Source organism: Saimiri boliviensis, chromosome 11, assembly GCF_048565385.1.
Source record: "Saimiri boliviensis isolate mSaiBol1 chromosome 11, mSaiBol1.pri, whole genome shotgun sequence".
Taxonomy (NCBI): domain Eukaryota; kingdom Metazoa; phylum Chordata; class Mammalia; order Primates; family Cebidae; genus Saimiri; species Saimiri boliviensis.
The window spans coordinates 18,292,902-18,309,560 of NC_133459.1; the positions used below are offsets into that span (position 1 = coordinate 18,292,902).

Below are 16,659 nucleotides of genomic sequence, written 5' to 3' on the forward strand. Positions count from 1 at the left end.
ACAGGTGAGGGGTGAAATCACAGGCATTACTGCTAGTATGGCTTTGGTTCAAATTCCAGCTCTGCCATATATGAGCTGTCTGGTATTAGGCAATTTATCTCCTGAGCTTCTGTGTTTTCATCCATAAAATCGGAGAAAAAAAATCAAAATTTCACAAGTCTGCTGTGAGGATAAGAAAAAATAAGAAGAATAAAAAAAAGTATATGTACAGGGCACAGTACAACTACTCAATATTTTGTATACATACATACATGTATACATATATATAGCATGTTTTAAAAATATGTATGTAGTGTGTATAGGAAAAAAAACCTTGGAAGGAAATCTAAAATGTTAACAGTGGTTACAAAAATATTAATGAAAGAGATCATTTAAAGTTCTTATCACATGATATTCACTTAATAATTATTAGTTGTCATTTTCTATTACTGTTTCTTGGAGTGGGATCATGAGTAATGGTTTTTTTTTTTTTTATACTTTTTTGTATTTTCCTCACATTTGTTTAGATAAAAGCATCATTATGATTGAACCAACACACATTTGTGGGGTAGCTACCACGTCCTGGGCACCATGTTGGCTGCTTGGCCTAGACCCTGAACAGACAAGGCCATGGTAGGAAATCCAGGCTGAGTTGACAGGATGAGGTCTTCGTGGTCGCCCTTCTTGCTCCTGCTTTTTGTGTTGTAAAATCTGTAGACTACACACAATACATGGGATAAGCAGCATTGCCTCTTGGGGCTCGGTGTCTTTATTCAGGTTTTCATATTATTCTTCACCTTCATACGCCCTCTGTCTTTCCTCTTCACTTACAGAGCACTAGAAAAGGGCATTAAAAGCCACCTAGCACACCCCATCAACCTTAGGGACAGAGAGTCAATCTGTGGCTCCTCTCCTCTCCTCTCCCACACCCACTTCCATTTCTTCTTTCTCATTGATCTGTCTTTCTTCCTTTGTCATCCGACTTCCACTTTCCTCTTGGCTGTACACAGGAGTTTCGAGCTTGTGGTGTCGGAGAAATTTCTGGTTGATGCTTTTCCACCTGCTGGTTTGTTGTGAGCTCTGTGCACTCTTGCTGCAGGGAACCTACCCCCAACCCCTGCGTGGAGGCGTTTACTACCCCTCCACCAAGGCTCTCGCTCTTTAAGAGACAGAATTGGATAGGGTAAAGTACCCTGGACCAAAGGCTAAGAGTCCACAAGTCCAAGTCCCTAAATACCAATAATGCCGACTGAAGTTTATTCTGGGCTTACTTCAGGCTCTGTGTCTTTGGTATCTTTTCTTGCTGATGCCACAGACACCCCGGGAGAATGTCTGAAGAAAGGTGGCTTGACAAAGTAGTTTACTGTAAGTATGGGTGACGGCTAGCAGGGCCAATCACCTGAATCTAATGATTTTCGAAATTGTTTAGCTACAGAAGTACTTTTGGTGATAGTGCTCTTTATGGAACATCATGAAACATGACATACTTTCCTCTGAAGAACAAGTTAATGTGGCTGGGTGAGGTGGCTCACGCCTGCAGTACCAACACTTTGGGAGGCCAAGGTGGGTGGATCAGTTGAGGTCAGGAGTTCAAGACCAGCCTGGCCAACAGGATGAAAACCTGTCTCTACGAAAAATACAAAAATTAGCCGGGCGTGGTGGTGCATGCCAGCTACTTGACTCAGGAGAGGAGTAGGAAAATTGCATGAACCCAGGAGGCAGGGGTTACTGTGAGCCAAAATCTTGCCACTGCACTCCAGCCTGGGTGACAAAGCCTGACTCCATCTCAAAACAAAACAAAAGAACAAACACCAACCAACAAACAAAAAACAAAAAGAACAAACACCAACCAACAAACAAAAAACAACAAAGAACAAGTTAATGCAACAATGTTGTATCTGTGTTCAACTCTGTTTAGAAAACATGGAGGGAGCTGGGTGCAGTGACTCACGCCTGCAATCCCAGCACTTTGGGAGGCTGAGGTGGGTGGATCACCTGAGATCAAGAGATCGCGACCAGCCTAACCAACATGGAGAAACCCCATCTCTACTAAAAATACAAAAATGAGCTGGGCGTGGTGGCGCGCATATGTAGTCCTAGCTATTCCGGAGGCTGAGGCAGGAGAATTGCCTGAACCTTGGAGGCAGAGGTTGCGGTGAGGTGAGATTGCGCCGTTGCGCTCCAACCTGGCAACAGAGCAAGACCTGTCTAAAAAAAGAAAAAAAAAAAAAAAAGAAAGGAAAAGAGAAACTCAACACAGCTCAACACAGAGGTTAGGCTGAGCGTGGCTCTCTGCATTTTCTCTCTAATCTGGGGCTGCTACTTGTTTATTTGTGTAGTCCGTTTTAAGCATTCAACAGATACTATATTTATTGGGGGCTTTTTATGAGTCAGACTCAGCAGACAGATGGAAGGAAATTCTAAAGTCTGGGAAAAAACATCTTTATGTGAGAAAAAATTACAGTTGACAAACATCAGGTACCTTTCTGGGAGTGCTGACATTTAGAAAGAGGTTTCATTTCTTTTTACCTGAAAAGAACAGCTCAATAGTGGAATTTCGGCCAGCATGACATGTCAGGAGAGGAGGTCTATTTGGGGACAGGAATACCCTCCCAAAGTCACTCAAATCATGCAACTGAGGGACCGTTTTCGTTGTCCTGGCAGAGGTCTTTCCAAAGGGTGGGCCCCAGTGCCAAGATGCCATCCAGTTTCAGCTTGAGATAAGATGGTGATGGGGCCCTTGATAGGACTTGACTTTTGTGTAATTCTGCATAAAAGAGAAGAGAGCAGCAGTGGGAAGAACATGACCCAGCAGCGCTTTCCCCATTCATGGCCATCAGGGTGGTGGAGCAGGCGTTTTCAGGTGTGTTCAGATTGCCATGTCAATAAGCACACCAGCCTGCACCTACCCTGTTTCCAGAGAAATCCTCTCCTCTTCCTGGTGTCCTTTGCTCTAGGGTTCAGCTTCCTCGACCATGACTTTGAGTGAGCACAGATCCCACAGAAATCCTCTGCCCTGGACTCTTCCTCTTAATATTCAGAAGCACATCTGTAGGTGGGAAGAAAAGACAGTGGGAAGGAATGACTGACTTCAAAGTGTCCACCCAAAGACCTGTTGCTTCCTAAGCAGGTGGCCATGGCAGATGCTTTACCTTCCCAGGCTTCAGTTTCTTACTCTGAATGTGAAGATAATGATAGAATCTTCAGAGGGTTATCGGAGGATTAAATGAAATCACACATGAAAATACTTTAGCGCAGTGGTAAATGCTTAATTAATAGTAACTTGGATCATTATTCATGCCCTGAAAATTCAGGATATGAGACCAATCAATTCTTAGGGAAACTCATGGGCCTGGCATACACCTGTCTCCCACCACTGGCTTCCTGGAGGCCCAAAGTCTACTTTGCACATTTCTTAGTAGAGAAGGGAAGTGGCTTTATCTGTGGGGTAAAGTCCCCCACTGCAGGAGGGAATTCAGGGGGGTGGAACAGAATGGTGTTGGATTCTGATCTCTGAGGATGACTCACCTGCTTTAGCTCAGAACTTGCTTTTGCAAAATGGGGATAATAAAGCATTTCCCACTTCACTGCCACAACCTTGTCTCCCAATTTATGAGGCTGGCAGGAACTAATTAGCTTGTAAACTGTTGCTGGTCTCCCTTGGAGAAAAACATCTGACAGAGGAGGTGAGGATGGTTACAGTTGTCGGGATTGAAGGTTTCAAAGCAACGCTTCCCAATACTTGAAGTGAAGACTTTGTTATATCTGGATTTAGGCAAGTGTAGGATAGTAACAGTATGGAGCTCAATCTTGGAGAACCAATGGTCCTAGGGTTAACATCTGTGCCTGAATCTATGTGGTAGGATAAATGATTCCCAAGCCCTTGGCCACAAGAAAGTTTTATTCAAAACTTTGTGGTCAGGGCACACGTTCTGTGTTGGACTCTTAGGTTTGAATTGCAGCTCAACTGTTGCTAGCTGTGTGACGTTGGGCCAGTTTGCTAATCTTTCTGAGCCTCAGTTTCCTCATATGTAAGATAGAAGTAATGACAATACCTAACTCAGTATTGTTTCCAGTATTCAATGAGTTTTAAAAATCTAAGGCTTAGGCTGGGCATGGTGGCTCATGCCTATAATTCCAGCACTTTGGGAGGCCAAGGTGGGTGGATCACCTGAGGTCGGGAGTTTGAGACCAGCCTGGCCAACATGGTGAAGCCTCATCTCTGCTAAAAATATAAAATTAGCCCAGCGTGGTGGTGCACGCCTGTAATCCCAGCTACTCGGGAGGCTGAGGCAGAAGAATCACTTGAATCTGGGAGGCAGAGGTTGCAGTGAGCCAAGATCATGCCATTGCACTCCAGCCTGGGCAACGAAAGTGAAACTCCATCTCAAAAAGTAAAGAAAGAATAAAATTCTAAAGCTTGAACAGAATGCTTGACATAGTAACAGCTTGGTAAGTAAGTATTAGCTTTTATTCATCTGTACATCAGCCTATCCATCTATATGAACATAATGTGGACTGAGCAGTGCTGTGTAGAAGTCAGAATCTGGGATTTGAAGCAGTTATAACCTGAGTTCCAATCATGCCTGACTACTCAGAAGTTTTGTGACCTCAGGGCCTTTGTACGTACTGTCCCTCAATTTCTGTATCTAATGGCCAAAAGATGATGATACCTAAATAAGCTGTATAAAATACGAAAACATTTTTAAAGTGTCAAAGAGCCAACAAGACACTGAAGAAGACTGGCTGAGATCTGGGAAAAGACAGGATCTCAGAGAAGATAGCCTAATACTCAAGGCTGTTTTTGTCCAGGAACATTGGCTGATGTTGAATAGGCAGCTAAAAGACTGAGCTGTAATTTTGTCAGCTCAGAGGTCTGAGAGGAAACTAGAGTAGGATTTCGAATCGCATAAAAGGTAGGGATTCTGATAAACCACCCTAATTTTTAGCTGAGAACCAGAAAGCCCATACTTCAGGAGAAAGGGTGAAATGGAAGTAAACCAACTCTAGCTGGGACTGTGGATGGTCTTTGAGTCATCAGGGTGGCCCAGAAGACCTCAATGTTTTGAATTTGATTAAATCATCTAAGACAGTAAGTAGTCTCACGTGTTTGACAGAAGCTAATGACAATCCCCTTTGGAAGAACAGGCCATCATCCTAGGCTTCAAATTGTTTGAATAATTATGTTTTAAAATACAGTATCCAATAAGCAATGAAAGATATCTGGGCACATGAAAAAACAAGACATTTTCTTGTTATGCCTATAATCTCAACACTTTGGGAGGCCGAGGTGGGCGGATCACCTGAGGTCAGGAGTTTCAGACCAGCCTGACCAACATGGTGAAATCCATTTTTACTAAAATACACAAATTAGGCAGGTGCAGTGGCACATGCCTGTAATCCCAGCTACTGGGGAGGCTGAGGCAGGAAAATCACTTGAACCCGGGAGGCAGAGGTTGTAGTGAGCCGAGATGGTGCCATTGCACTCCAGCTTGGGCAACAGAGCAAGACTCCATCTCAAACAAAAACAAAAAAACAAACAAACAAACAAACAAACAAACAAACAAAAAAGACAAGACACCATGAGCAAGAGTCAACAGAAACAGACAGCAGAAACAGATCCATAAAGACTGTTGATAGAATTAACAGAAACCAATAAGAAGATAACCATGCTTACTACATTCAAGGAGATACAAGTCGGAAGATGTTGTCAGAAAGTGGGAAAGTGACAAAAGGTGATAGCATATTTGAAAAAGAACCCAATAGAAATTCCACAACTGAAACATGTAAGAACCAAAACTAAGAATGCAATGGATGGTTTCAATGTTAGATTAGACACAGCTGAAGAAAGAATAGCAACGAACTATACACAGGTCAAAAGACAATCTTTTAAAATAAGGTACGGGGAATTAAAAAGGCAGGAACTGTAGAGGAAGCAAATGAGACGGAATGTCTAACTGAAGATTAATTAGAGTCTCGGAAGGAAAAAGACAATGGAACACAGGCTACGTTTGAAGATAATAACTAAATAAGGTGCCAGAGATGAGAATACATCTCTTCACAGACACAAGAAGCCCAACAATTCTCTTTTGTTTAAAGAAGCCCAAGAATAAACAGGAAGAAATCCACACCTAATAATGAAACTACCCCAGCGATTTACCATTCTTGGAACGTTCTTTCACAATACCCATTCTAGCTAAATCTTATCCAAGGGCACATCTTATCTTACATCTAACGTAAACTAAAATACTTCATGTTTCTCCTCCTCTTCCCAATTCTGAGTTAGGTGGCCCCTCCTCTTTGTTCCAAAAGCATCCTAGGCTTACTTGGATTTTCTAGCAAATCATACATGACATTGGCTCCTTTTTTTTTTTTTTTTTTTTTTTTTTTTTTTTTTTTTTTTTTTTTTTTTTTCCTGAGACAGAGTCTTGCTCTGTTGTCCAGGCTGGAGTGCAGTGATGCATTCTCAGCTCACTGCAACCTTTGCCTCAGTCTCTTGAGTAGCTGGGATTACAGGCACATGATACCGTGCCTGGCTAATTTTTGTATTTTTAGTAGAGATGGGGTTTCGGCATGTTGGCCAGGCTGGTCTTGAACTCCTGAACTCGTGATCTCCCCGCCTCGGCCTCCCAAAGTTCTGGGATTATAGGCTTGAGCCACTGTACTCGGCCCAACATTCTCTCTTTATCTTGGCTCTTACACCAGACTGTGAGCTCTAGGAGGGTAGGGAATGTGTCTTTATTGTGGTTCCCCAGCATCTCAGCATAGAGCCTGGCACACAGAAAAGTACTAGAAAATGTTTGTCCAGGAATGAAAGTTATCTGAATTCTCTGAGCTTCAGTTTTCTCATCTACAAAATAGGGACAATAATACCAATCTTATGCACTCTCTATATGATTGTGAGAATTAAATTAGATGAAGTTTATGTATCAGACATTTCTTGACACAATAATGCTGTATATTTGAACTCCCTAAGCCTCTGTTTTTTTATTTTTTATTTTTTATTTTTTTTTAAATTTGTCCAATGGGATTTGCAGCCAGATGACCTGAGTTCAAATTCTGCTTCTACCACTTACTAGCTATGGACCTCGGGTAAGTTAGCTACCTAAGCATGGAAATCTCAGTTTCCCCACCCAAAAACGGGGGCAGGGAATGATGATGATGATGATGATGATGATGATGATGATGATGATATTTCTAAAAGATATGGCTGTCTACCCAAAACTCATGCTTCCCCTTCCCCCCCACCTGCCTTTTTTTTGTTCATAATACTCATTGGGTCATTTTGTCATGGGCTGAGACAAGCTATCAAGCATGTCATAGTTGACAGTGAGGATTAAATGAACTAAAAGGATGCCCGTTTGTTGAATTCTTATGAGGTGTCATTGGCTGTGTTAGGAGGTTTATATTCATTATCTCATTTTCAAATGGATGAAAACATGAAGCATATAGTTCTTTTCTTCACTCTTAGATACCTGAATATTACAGAGACCTCATCATAGAAGAACTGTTCTGGAGGAAGAGGAAGGAGAAAGAGAAAAGGTGTTTTATGTCCTGGGAGAAGCTCTTGATGTTCAAGCTCTGCTCCAAGCTCTGGGCTGAATTAGAGAGCAATGACTTTGTTGAGCAGGATTACCTCCTCTTGTGTGCTCAGGCAGTTAAAACATTTTTCTGGATGATGCACAAGTCTACAAGGCCATAGGGCCATAGGGACTTTATGTTCCTCTTCCTGTAATCAATAAACTTCCCAGAAATAAATACCCAGTTCAGTAAAAAACATCCCTTTCTAGAAAGACAAGAAGGGGTACGTGGTCAAAATCTCATGAGGCTGATTTGAGAGGATCCAAAGCCCTGTCCTCGGTTGTTTTATGACGGCGACTGCTGGTGCCCTTTTGTGTAGGCATTGTGTGACACACTCGTTTGACTTTTACAACACTTAAAGGTTGTATTAATTCATGTTATGCTAGATGCTAAAGTTTCAGAAACCCTAAAATTTCAGAAGTTTAACATAATAGAAGTTCATTTTTCTCTCACTTGGTCCAATGAAGTTGTTACTGGTCAAGGGATAGTTTTCCTCCACATGGTGACTCAGGGATCCAGTCCTGGCACACATCACTTCTGTTCATGTCCCAGTGGCAGAAGGTGGTCCCATGGCTGCATCTGGGTGCAAGAGAACTGGAAAATGGAACCCAGGTTTGGGTAGCTGCTTTTCAACAACAACTTCACACTGTGGAAGGGGAAGCATGAGTTTTGGGTAGACAGCCATATCTTTTAGAAGAATAATCATTATTATTATCATCATCATCATCATTCCCTGACCCCATTTTTCGGTGGGGAAACTGAGATTTCAATGCTTAGGTAGGTAACTTACCCAAGGTCCATAGCTAGTAAGTGGTAGAAGCAGAATTTGAACTCAGGTCGTCTGGCTGCAAATCCCATGTGCTTGCCACTGTAACCTGATAGCACACAATGATGAATAAGATGTAGTCACAGGTTGGACACAGTGGCTCACACCTGTAATCCCAACACTTTGGGAGGCCGAGGTGGGCATATCACTTGAGGTCAGGAGAGCGAGACAAGCCTGGCTAACACAGTGAAACCCTGTCTCTACTAAGAGTACAAAAAATTAGCTGGGCATGGTGACATGCACCTATAGTACCAGAGTTGAGGCAGTAGAAACACTTGAACCTGGAAGGCAGAGGTTGCAGTGAGCTGAAATCAAGCCGCTGCACTCCAGCCTAAAAAGTGCTTACACAGTCATTGTAAGACAGAGCTTAGATGCCACCTTCAAAAGGAAGCCTTCCCTGCTGTCCTTACCTTCTAGCCATCCAGCACCCATCTGGCAACACACGTGTGTATGTGTGTGTCTTTTTCCAAAAATGGGAACCTTACCTCTTTGCAAACTTCTGCTTTCACTCTGTCTCATACATTCCCACGTGTTTTCTTCATAGTGCTCTCACCATCTGAAATCATACACACATTTGTTTCCTTGTGTGTCGACCATCTCCCCAACTAGAATATGAACACGCTGAAAGCAGGGACCTTTCTCTCTTGTTGGTATGCCAGTACCCATCATAGAATCTGGCATAGAGTAAACGTTTTGTTTACGGCCATACCACCCTGAACGCGCCCGATCTCATCTGATCTCAGAAGCTAAGCAGGGTCGGGCCTGGTTAGTACTTGGATGGGAGACCGCCTGGGAACAACAGGTGCTGTAGGCTTCGAAAAAAAAAGAAAAAGAAAAAAGAAAGTAAATCTTAGATCAATTTTTGTGACATAAATGAGCAGATATATCTGCAAGTGCTGCTGAAGCAGATACATTTGTTTACTCATTCTCACATTCATTCTCTCATGCACTTGTGGAATCACATATTCATTCATTCACTCATTTGTAGACTCTCAAAAGCCAGGGCCTCCTCTGGGGAAAAATTGATGATAGTTCTTGGTCTAAGAGTAGCTTGTGAAATCCTGAAAGGCTTCCTGTAGGTGGTGATGTTAGAGCTGGAGGGAGTATTTTTGGGTTGGGGAAAGGGGTGTCATATTACTTCTTTGGACACTTTTGCATTTTCAGTTGATTTGTTCCCAAATGTATTGCTCTCACTAGCTTTGTAAAATACCACTGTTGTGAAGACCACCCTGGCTACTATGTTATGACTGCAAAGCTCCTGAACGTTACAAACAATCTAAAGAGTACATAATAGATTCACCATGGCACAAAGTGGGCTAGTCATTTCTGTCTCAGAAGGGTGGGGAGCAAGAGCAGGTTCTAGGTTCATAGCAAAGTGCTGGTAGCTTCTGTTAAGACTGTAATTAAGTAACTCAGCCACCCATTTGATGGTCAGCCCATCTCAAATTCCTGATGCCACAGCAATGCCAATGTCACAGCTGTAAGCATGAGGGAAGTGTCCCCAAGGAAGAGTACTCAACATGTTTCTTAAAAGAGTTTGTTGCTGGGCATGGTGGCTCACGTCTGTAATCCCAGCACTTTGGGAGGCTGAGGTGGGCGGATCACGAGGTCAGGAGATTGAGACCATCTTGGCTAACATGGTGAAACCCTGTCTCCACTAAAAAATACAAAAAATTAGCCAGGTGTGGTGGCACACGCCTATAGTCTCAGCTACTCAGGAGGCTGAGGCAGGAGAATTAGTTGAACCTGGGAGGCAGAGGTTGCCGTGAGCCAAGATGCACCACTGCACTCCAGGCTGGGCGACAGAGTGAGACTCCATCTCAAAGAAAAAAAAAAAAAATCTAATTTTGTATTCTGCAGTTTTCTTTCTGGACAAGTCAAGCCAGTGAGTACGGCAGCTACACTAATTCCTGGTACCAATAAATATGCTTATACAATGTAATGAATGACATACCTGACAGAATCAAAGTTAGGGTTGGCTGCTGGAGAATGACATATTTGATCTTTTCCCATGAGAGGTTGCTCCAGCCCTGGCATTATTGAGTTCTGGCACTGAGGGAAACTTAGAGAACAGGTTTAGAACAAAGGGCCAGGTGTTCCAAAGGTTATTCACATCTTCTTTGGGATGCTTTTTGTAACAAAAATTACCATAATAATAAAATTTCAATGTCTCAAATGTAGAAAAATACAAACATGCAAAAAATGCAAACAAAACAAAGTAAAAATCATGTCCATTTCTGAAAGCTCAGAGGCAATCAACTTAATTTGATGCCTATTCTTTCATTTTATACACGTGTCTTTTTCCGAAAACGGGAGCCTTATCTCTTTGCAAACTTCTGTTTTCACCCAATAACACATTGTATACACCATTTCATTTCTTTTTTTTTTTTTTTTTTTTTTTTTTTTTTGAGACAGAGTTTCGCTCTTGTTACCCAGGCTGGAGTGCAATGGTGCGATCTCGGCTCACCGCAACCTCCGTCTCCTGGGTTCAAGCAATTCTCCTGCCTCAGCCTCCTGAGTAGCTGGGATTACAGGCACGCGCCATCATGCCCAGCTAATTTTTGTATTTTTAGTAGAGGTGGGGTTTCACCATGTTGACCAGGATGGTCTCGATCTCTTGACCTCGTGATCCACCCATCTCGGCCTCCCAAAGTGCTGGGATTATAGGCGTGAGCCACCGCGCCCGGCCCTACACCATGTCATTTCTTTCAATCTATCGTGGTCTATGAGACTGTTTTTATTGGTTACTGATGATTCTATGACGAGGTGGCATCCTCCTTTATTTGAAAAAGCCCCTCTAGGGTGGAAGTTGCTTATCATCTTTCCCATGAAAGCACATGCCTAATGATTACTTCTGAGGCTAGGTATTGAGTCAAATGGTGTGCAGCTTTAATTTATTTTAATTTTTTTGAGACAGAGTCTTGCTGTGTTGCCCAGGCTGGAGTGTGATGCCAGGATCTCGGCTCACTGCAACTGCCACCTCCCAGGTTCAAGTGATTCTTGTACCTCAGCAGCCCAGGTAGCTGGCATTACAGGATGTGCCACCATCCCCAACTAATTTTTGTATTTTTTTTGTGGAGATGGAGTTTCACCACGTTGGCCAGGCTGGTCTTGAACTCCTGGCCTCAAGTGATCTGCCTGCTTTGGCCCCCCAAAGTTCTGGGATTACAGATGTGAGCCATCATGCCCAGCCTGGTGTGCACCTTTTAAATGATGCCACTTTTTTTCACCAGCAAAATGGAGACACTCTAGTAGTTCTAGCTGTGCAAACGGAAATAAAGGTTACAGTGTGTGTGGGTGGACAGGGTGAGTGAAATATTGTGATTAGCTGTAAATACACAAATTAAATGCTCTTTTCTTTGAATAGATCTGCAACGGGGTCATTGTGACCTCAATTCTTTCTTCTAATGGAAAACAATAGAGGTATTCATCTCGGAAATAGTAGGTGGTGGAAACACCGGATTTCCCCTCCTTTCAGAATGCTTGGGTTTATGCTTTTGTATGGGAAAATTTTTCCTAACTTTTAAGTGGACTTGGAAACCTTCTGCTTTACTTGAGAGATCCTCTCTCTAGGACTGGGTGTCTCCTAGACTTTATTGATATAACACACACCCCTTTATTCCCTTCATCCTCTCCAAAAAGAGAAATGGACACAGAGCCAAAGCAGTTCCTGGGCTAACAGCAGATGTGTCTCTTCCTCTTCCCCGTCCACCTCCTCCCCTCCTTCCTCCTCCTCCTCCTTCCTCTTTATTTTTTGAGATGGCCTCTCACCTTGTCACCCAGGCTGCAGCACAATGGTGCAACCTTGGCTCACTGCAATCTCTGCCTCCTGGGTTCAAGTGATTCTCCTGCCTCAGGTCCCCGAGTAGCTGGGATTACAGGCACCTGTCATCACGCCTGACTAAGTTTTGTATTTTTAGTAGAGATGGTGTTTTGCCATGTTGGCCAGGCTGGTCTTGAACTCCTGACCTCAAATGATCCACCCGCCTCGGCCTCCCAAAGTGGTGGGATTACAGGCGTGAGCCACGGTGCCTGGACCAGATATATCTTCTTCACAGGACAGGTGTGTTCTTGAGAAGGACTGAAAATGATTCCCAGCTACTAAATAGGACCAGTGGCTTCTATCAGTAATCACAGTTAGATGCGGGGTTTTCATAGCTATGAGGAGTTCACTTTCTCAACGACCATGTCCACCTTCAACAGTCAAAGGCAGTTCCCTGGCAACCCAGTCTGATCATAGGATTTCCTCCCATTCATAGGATACACACTATATGCCAGGCAGTTTACATCCATCAACTTGCAAGGTAGACATTTGTGTCTCTATTTTGCAGATGGAGAGATAGAACCTGGACAAGGTGGATGACTTGCCCAGGGTCACACATTTAGGAAGTGGAAGCACCAGGATTCTGACTCAGCGCTGTCTGATTCCAGAGCCCCTAAACCCTTGTCTCTATGCCACATTGCCACTGTGATTTGTTAGTATTCCTGTAACTTTGAGCTCATCAGAGGTGGGTAGATTTTGACAAAGGAATTGTTATTTTTCGTTGTCTGTGTTTTATGGCTCCAGCAATGCCGTTTTTCTACCAATCATACATATTAATGGTCTAAAAAACTTGGTTTTATGGATATAACCAAAGAATCCTGAGAACATATCAGTAAATGCCTTTATTTAAAATGTGGGCCGGGGGCAATGACTCACATCTGTAATCCCAGTGCTTTGGGAGGCTGAGGTGGGTGGATGGCTTGAAGCCAGGTGTTTGAGACCAACCTGGGCAACATAGTGAGACCCTGTATCTACAAAAAATTTTTTAAAAAGCCAGGCATAACGGTGTATGCCTGTAGTCCCAGCTTCTTGGGAGGCTGAAGTGGGAGGATTGCTTGAGCCCAGGAATTCAAGGTTATAGTGAGCCGTGATCTTGCCACTGAACTCCAGCCTGGGTAGCAGAGTGAGACCTTGACTCTCTAAAAGAAAAGTAAAAAATAAATCTGGGCTCTGGTTCTGGTTGCCATGATGAGAGGGACTTACTCATCCTTCAGCAGTGAGCTCTGGACTCTCTGGAAGCTTTTCCTGTTGCGCCCATTCTCCCCTCCAGTTCTGGATCAGATGGCTTGGAACTCTAAATCTGTCACATGAGAGAAGTAACAGAATGAAACGTTCAGCTTTGATGTCTGCCTCTCCCAGGTACAAGAGCCTTCTTATCATCAGCGCTGTCTGCCTTGAGTACCCAGCAGGTGAGTCTGGGCTTATCTGGCACAGTTATTTTCAACCTTTCGCTTCCTGCATCTGTCCATTTCACTTAATGCCCATTTCTGAGGCCATTTCTGAGGCCTCTTGGGTGCTGTGGATAACCAAGACAGAGTCCCCAACATGGAAGAGACTGTCTAATGGAGTCAGGCACATAGTAAATCTGAATATTTAAGAGCAAAAAATTGAAAGGGAGGGAACAAAAGCTACCTGAATCATCAACATGAATACGTTTCAAAAATATATAATTCAGCTGGGCACGGTGCCTCAAGCCTGTAATCCCAATACTTTGGGAGGCTGAGGTGGATGGATCACCTGAGGTTAGGAGTTTGAGACCAGCTGGCCACCATGGCAAAACACCATCTCTACTAAAAATACAAATATCAGAATGGTGTGGTGGCATGTGCCTGGAATACCAGCTACTTGTGAAGAAGCTGAGGCAGGAGAATCGCTTGAACCTGGGAGGTGGCGGTTGCAATGAGCCAACATCATGCCACCAGACTCCAGCCTAGACAACAGAGTGAGACTCTCTGTCTTAAAAAGTATATATAATGCTTAACAAACAATAAAAGTCATGGAAGATACATCTACCTTGGTCTCATTTATATGAAGTTAAAAATGCTAAACAATACTGCATATTATTTAGTGTTACAAACCAATGTGTGATAAACACCAAACTGATGCCAATGGTTACCTCAAGGTGATAGGGAAGCACTCCTGCTGGGGAGAGGTGGATAGTGGGCTTCAATTGTATATATGACATCTTATTTCTCAGGGAAAGTGTGGGAGACATGTGAGTGTATGTGGCGTTATTCTCTTTATATGTTTGCAATTGCTAATATTTAACTTTAAAAGGTAGTCTTTGGCTGAGCCTGATGGCTTACACCTGTAATCCCAGCCCCTTGGGAGGCCAAGGCTGGTGGATCAGGAGATCAGGAGTTCAAGACCAGCTTGGCCAACGTAGTGAAACCCTGTCTCTACTAAAAATGCAAAAAATTAGCCAGGTGTGGTGGCGTGCACTTGTAATCCCAGCGACTCGGGAGGCTGAGGCAGGAGAATCACTTGTACCCAGGAGGCGGAGGTTGCAGTGAGCAGAGATTGTGCCACTGCACTCTAGCCTGTGACAGTGCAGGATTCCATCTGAAAAAAAAAAAAAAAAAAAAAAAAGGTAGGCTCTAAACAAATATATACAAATATACACATATATGTAGTCTCATTTTGTGTTTTAAAATGGTTTTATGTTTGTGGTGGAGAAAAGGTGGGAGGAAATATTAGCTTAAACCATACAAAATTATCCTTTTTGTAGGCTGAAAATGGTCAAATATTAGCAATTTTTAATTTTGATATTCAACCTAATACATCAAAATGGAAACAATCATTATCTCTGAGAGTGCAAGTATGGGTAATTTTGTTTTCTTTTTTAATTTTTAATGTCTTTTTTGGTTTTCTATCATGAACATGTATTTTTCTTCTTTTTGAGATGGAGTCTCGCTCTGATGCTCAGACTGGAGGTCGACGGCTCAATCTCAGCTCACTGCAACCTCCGCCTCTCAGGCGATTCTCCTGCCTCGGACTCCCGAGTAGCTGGGACTACAGACACACATCACAACACCTGGCTCATTTTTGTATTTTTAGTAGAGAGGGGGTTTTACCATGTTGCCCAGGCTGGTCTTGAACTCCTGACCTTAGGTGATCCACCTGCCTGGACCTCCCAAAGTGCTGGGATTGTAGGCATGAGTCACTGCTCCCAGCCAACATGTATTTTACGTATCAGAAAAATATCCCTGTATATTATTTGAGAGAACAGAGAGAAAGTTGTTGGGCTCACCCTGAGGATGGGACTTCATGCCCAGTGGTGTGGGATGATGAGGGGACAGAGGGCTGAGTTCGAGTTCCTGCTCTACTAGTGATCAGCTGATGTGACCAACAGATGCCATCCACTTTACCCTCTTGGGGGCCTCAATCCCTCCCTCTATGAAACAGCAGAGTTGGAATAGGATCATTTCCAATGTGCTTTTCAGTTCTATAAGCTGTTTCTGCTCTAAGCCGAGTCTATTCCCGTAGACGTGGGGGAAAGTTGAGTTGGCAACGGTTCATCTCCACATCACAAAATGTCTTTCTGCTGCCCGCTCGTGTGCTGGGCAGAACAGGCTTCCACTTCCCTTCACCTCCCTGGTGAGTTCATTTGGGCCCCAGGGTGGGGTTCTGGCACAGGTGCTGATGATGCAGCTGTAGGTAATGAGTTTACACAGGATGACGATGACTGCAAATACTATGGGTCATTAGAGACACAAAGACGTTGCTATGGAGCTGTAAACGATAAATACTGCAGCTTGAGGTCTGGCAAGTGCACTGAATGAGCACGAGGAAGAAGAGGAGTCCTCCACTGCCACACTGTATGACCATATTTTCCCCATTAAAGGCCACTGATGAAATGGATCAAGTGAGGGTCACATACAAACAATAGCTGATTTTTTTTTTTTTTTTTTCGAGACGGAGTCTTGCTCCATCGCCCAGGCTGGAGTGCAGTGGCGTGATCTTGGCTCACTGCAATCTCTGCTTCCCAGGTTCAAGCGGTTCTCCTGGCTCATAGCTGATGTTTTATTGCCCTTGAGAGCAATGCAGAATGTTCTAATTCTTTTTTTTTTTTTTTTAATGAAGAAGAGGAAGGAAGAGGAAGAGAAAAAGGGAGAGAGGACGGGGGTGTTGCTTTATTGCCCGGGCTAGAATGCAGTCTAAAAATGGGTATGCTTATAATTGTGCTTAATAATAAAAACATGAAAAAAAAATGGGGGAAGAAAATAACAAACAAGCAGCCAACCAATATTTCATTTAAACCTGTAAATAGGTATTACGTGGTACTGATAAGAGTGTATATTTTGTGTATTTAAAGTGGAGAGTTCTATAAATGTTAATTAAGTTTACTTGTTCCAGATCTGAGTTCAAATCCTAGATATCGTTGTTAATTTTCTGTCTCATTGATCTAATATTGATGTTGAAGTCTCCCGCTATTATTGTGTGGGAGTCT

General features: G+C 43.2%; 1 non-coding gene across 1 annotated transcript; it reads left to right on the forward strand.

Annotated features, from left to right (window-relative positions):
* Nucleotides 1-9,081: 9,081 nt before the first annotated feature.
* On the forward strand, nucleotides 9,082-9,200 carry LOC120366115 (5S ribosomal RNA). Its single transcript, XR_005580866.1, has one exon. It is a non-coding gene; the product is annotated as a 5S ribosomal RNA (ribosomal RNA).
* The last annotated feature ends 7,459 nt before the right edge of the window (nucleotides 9,201-16,659 follow it).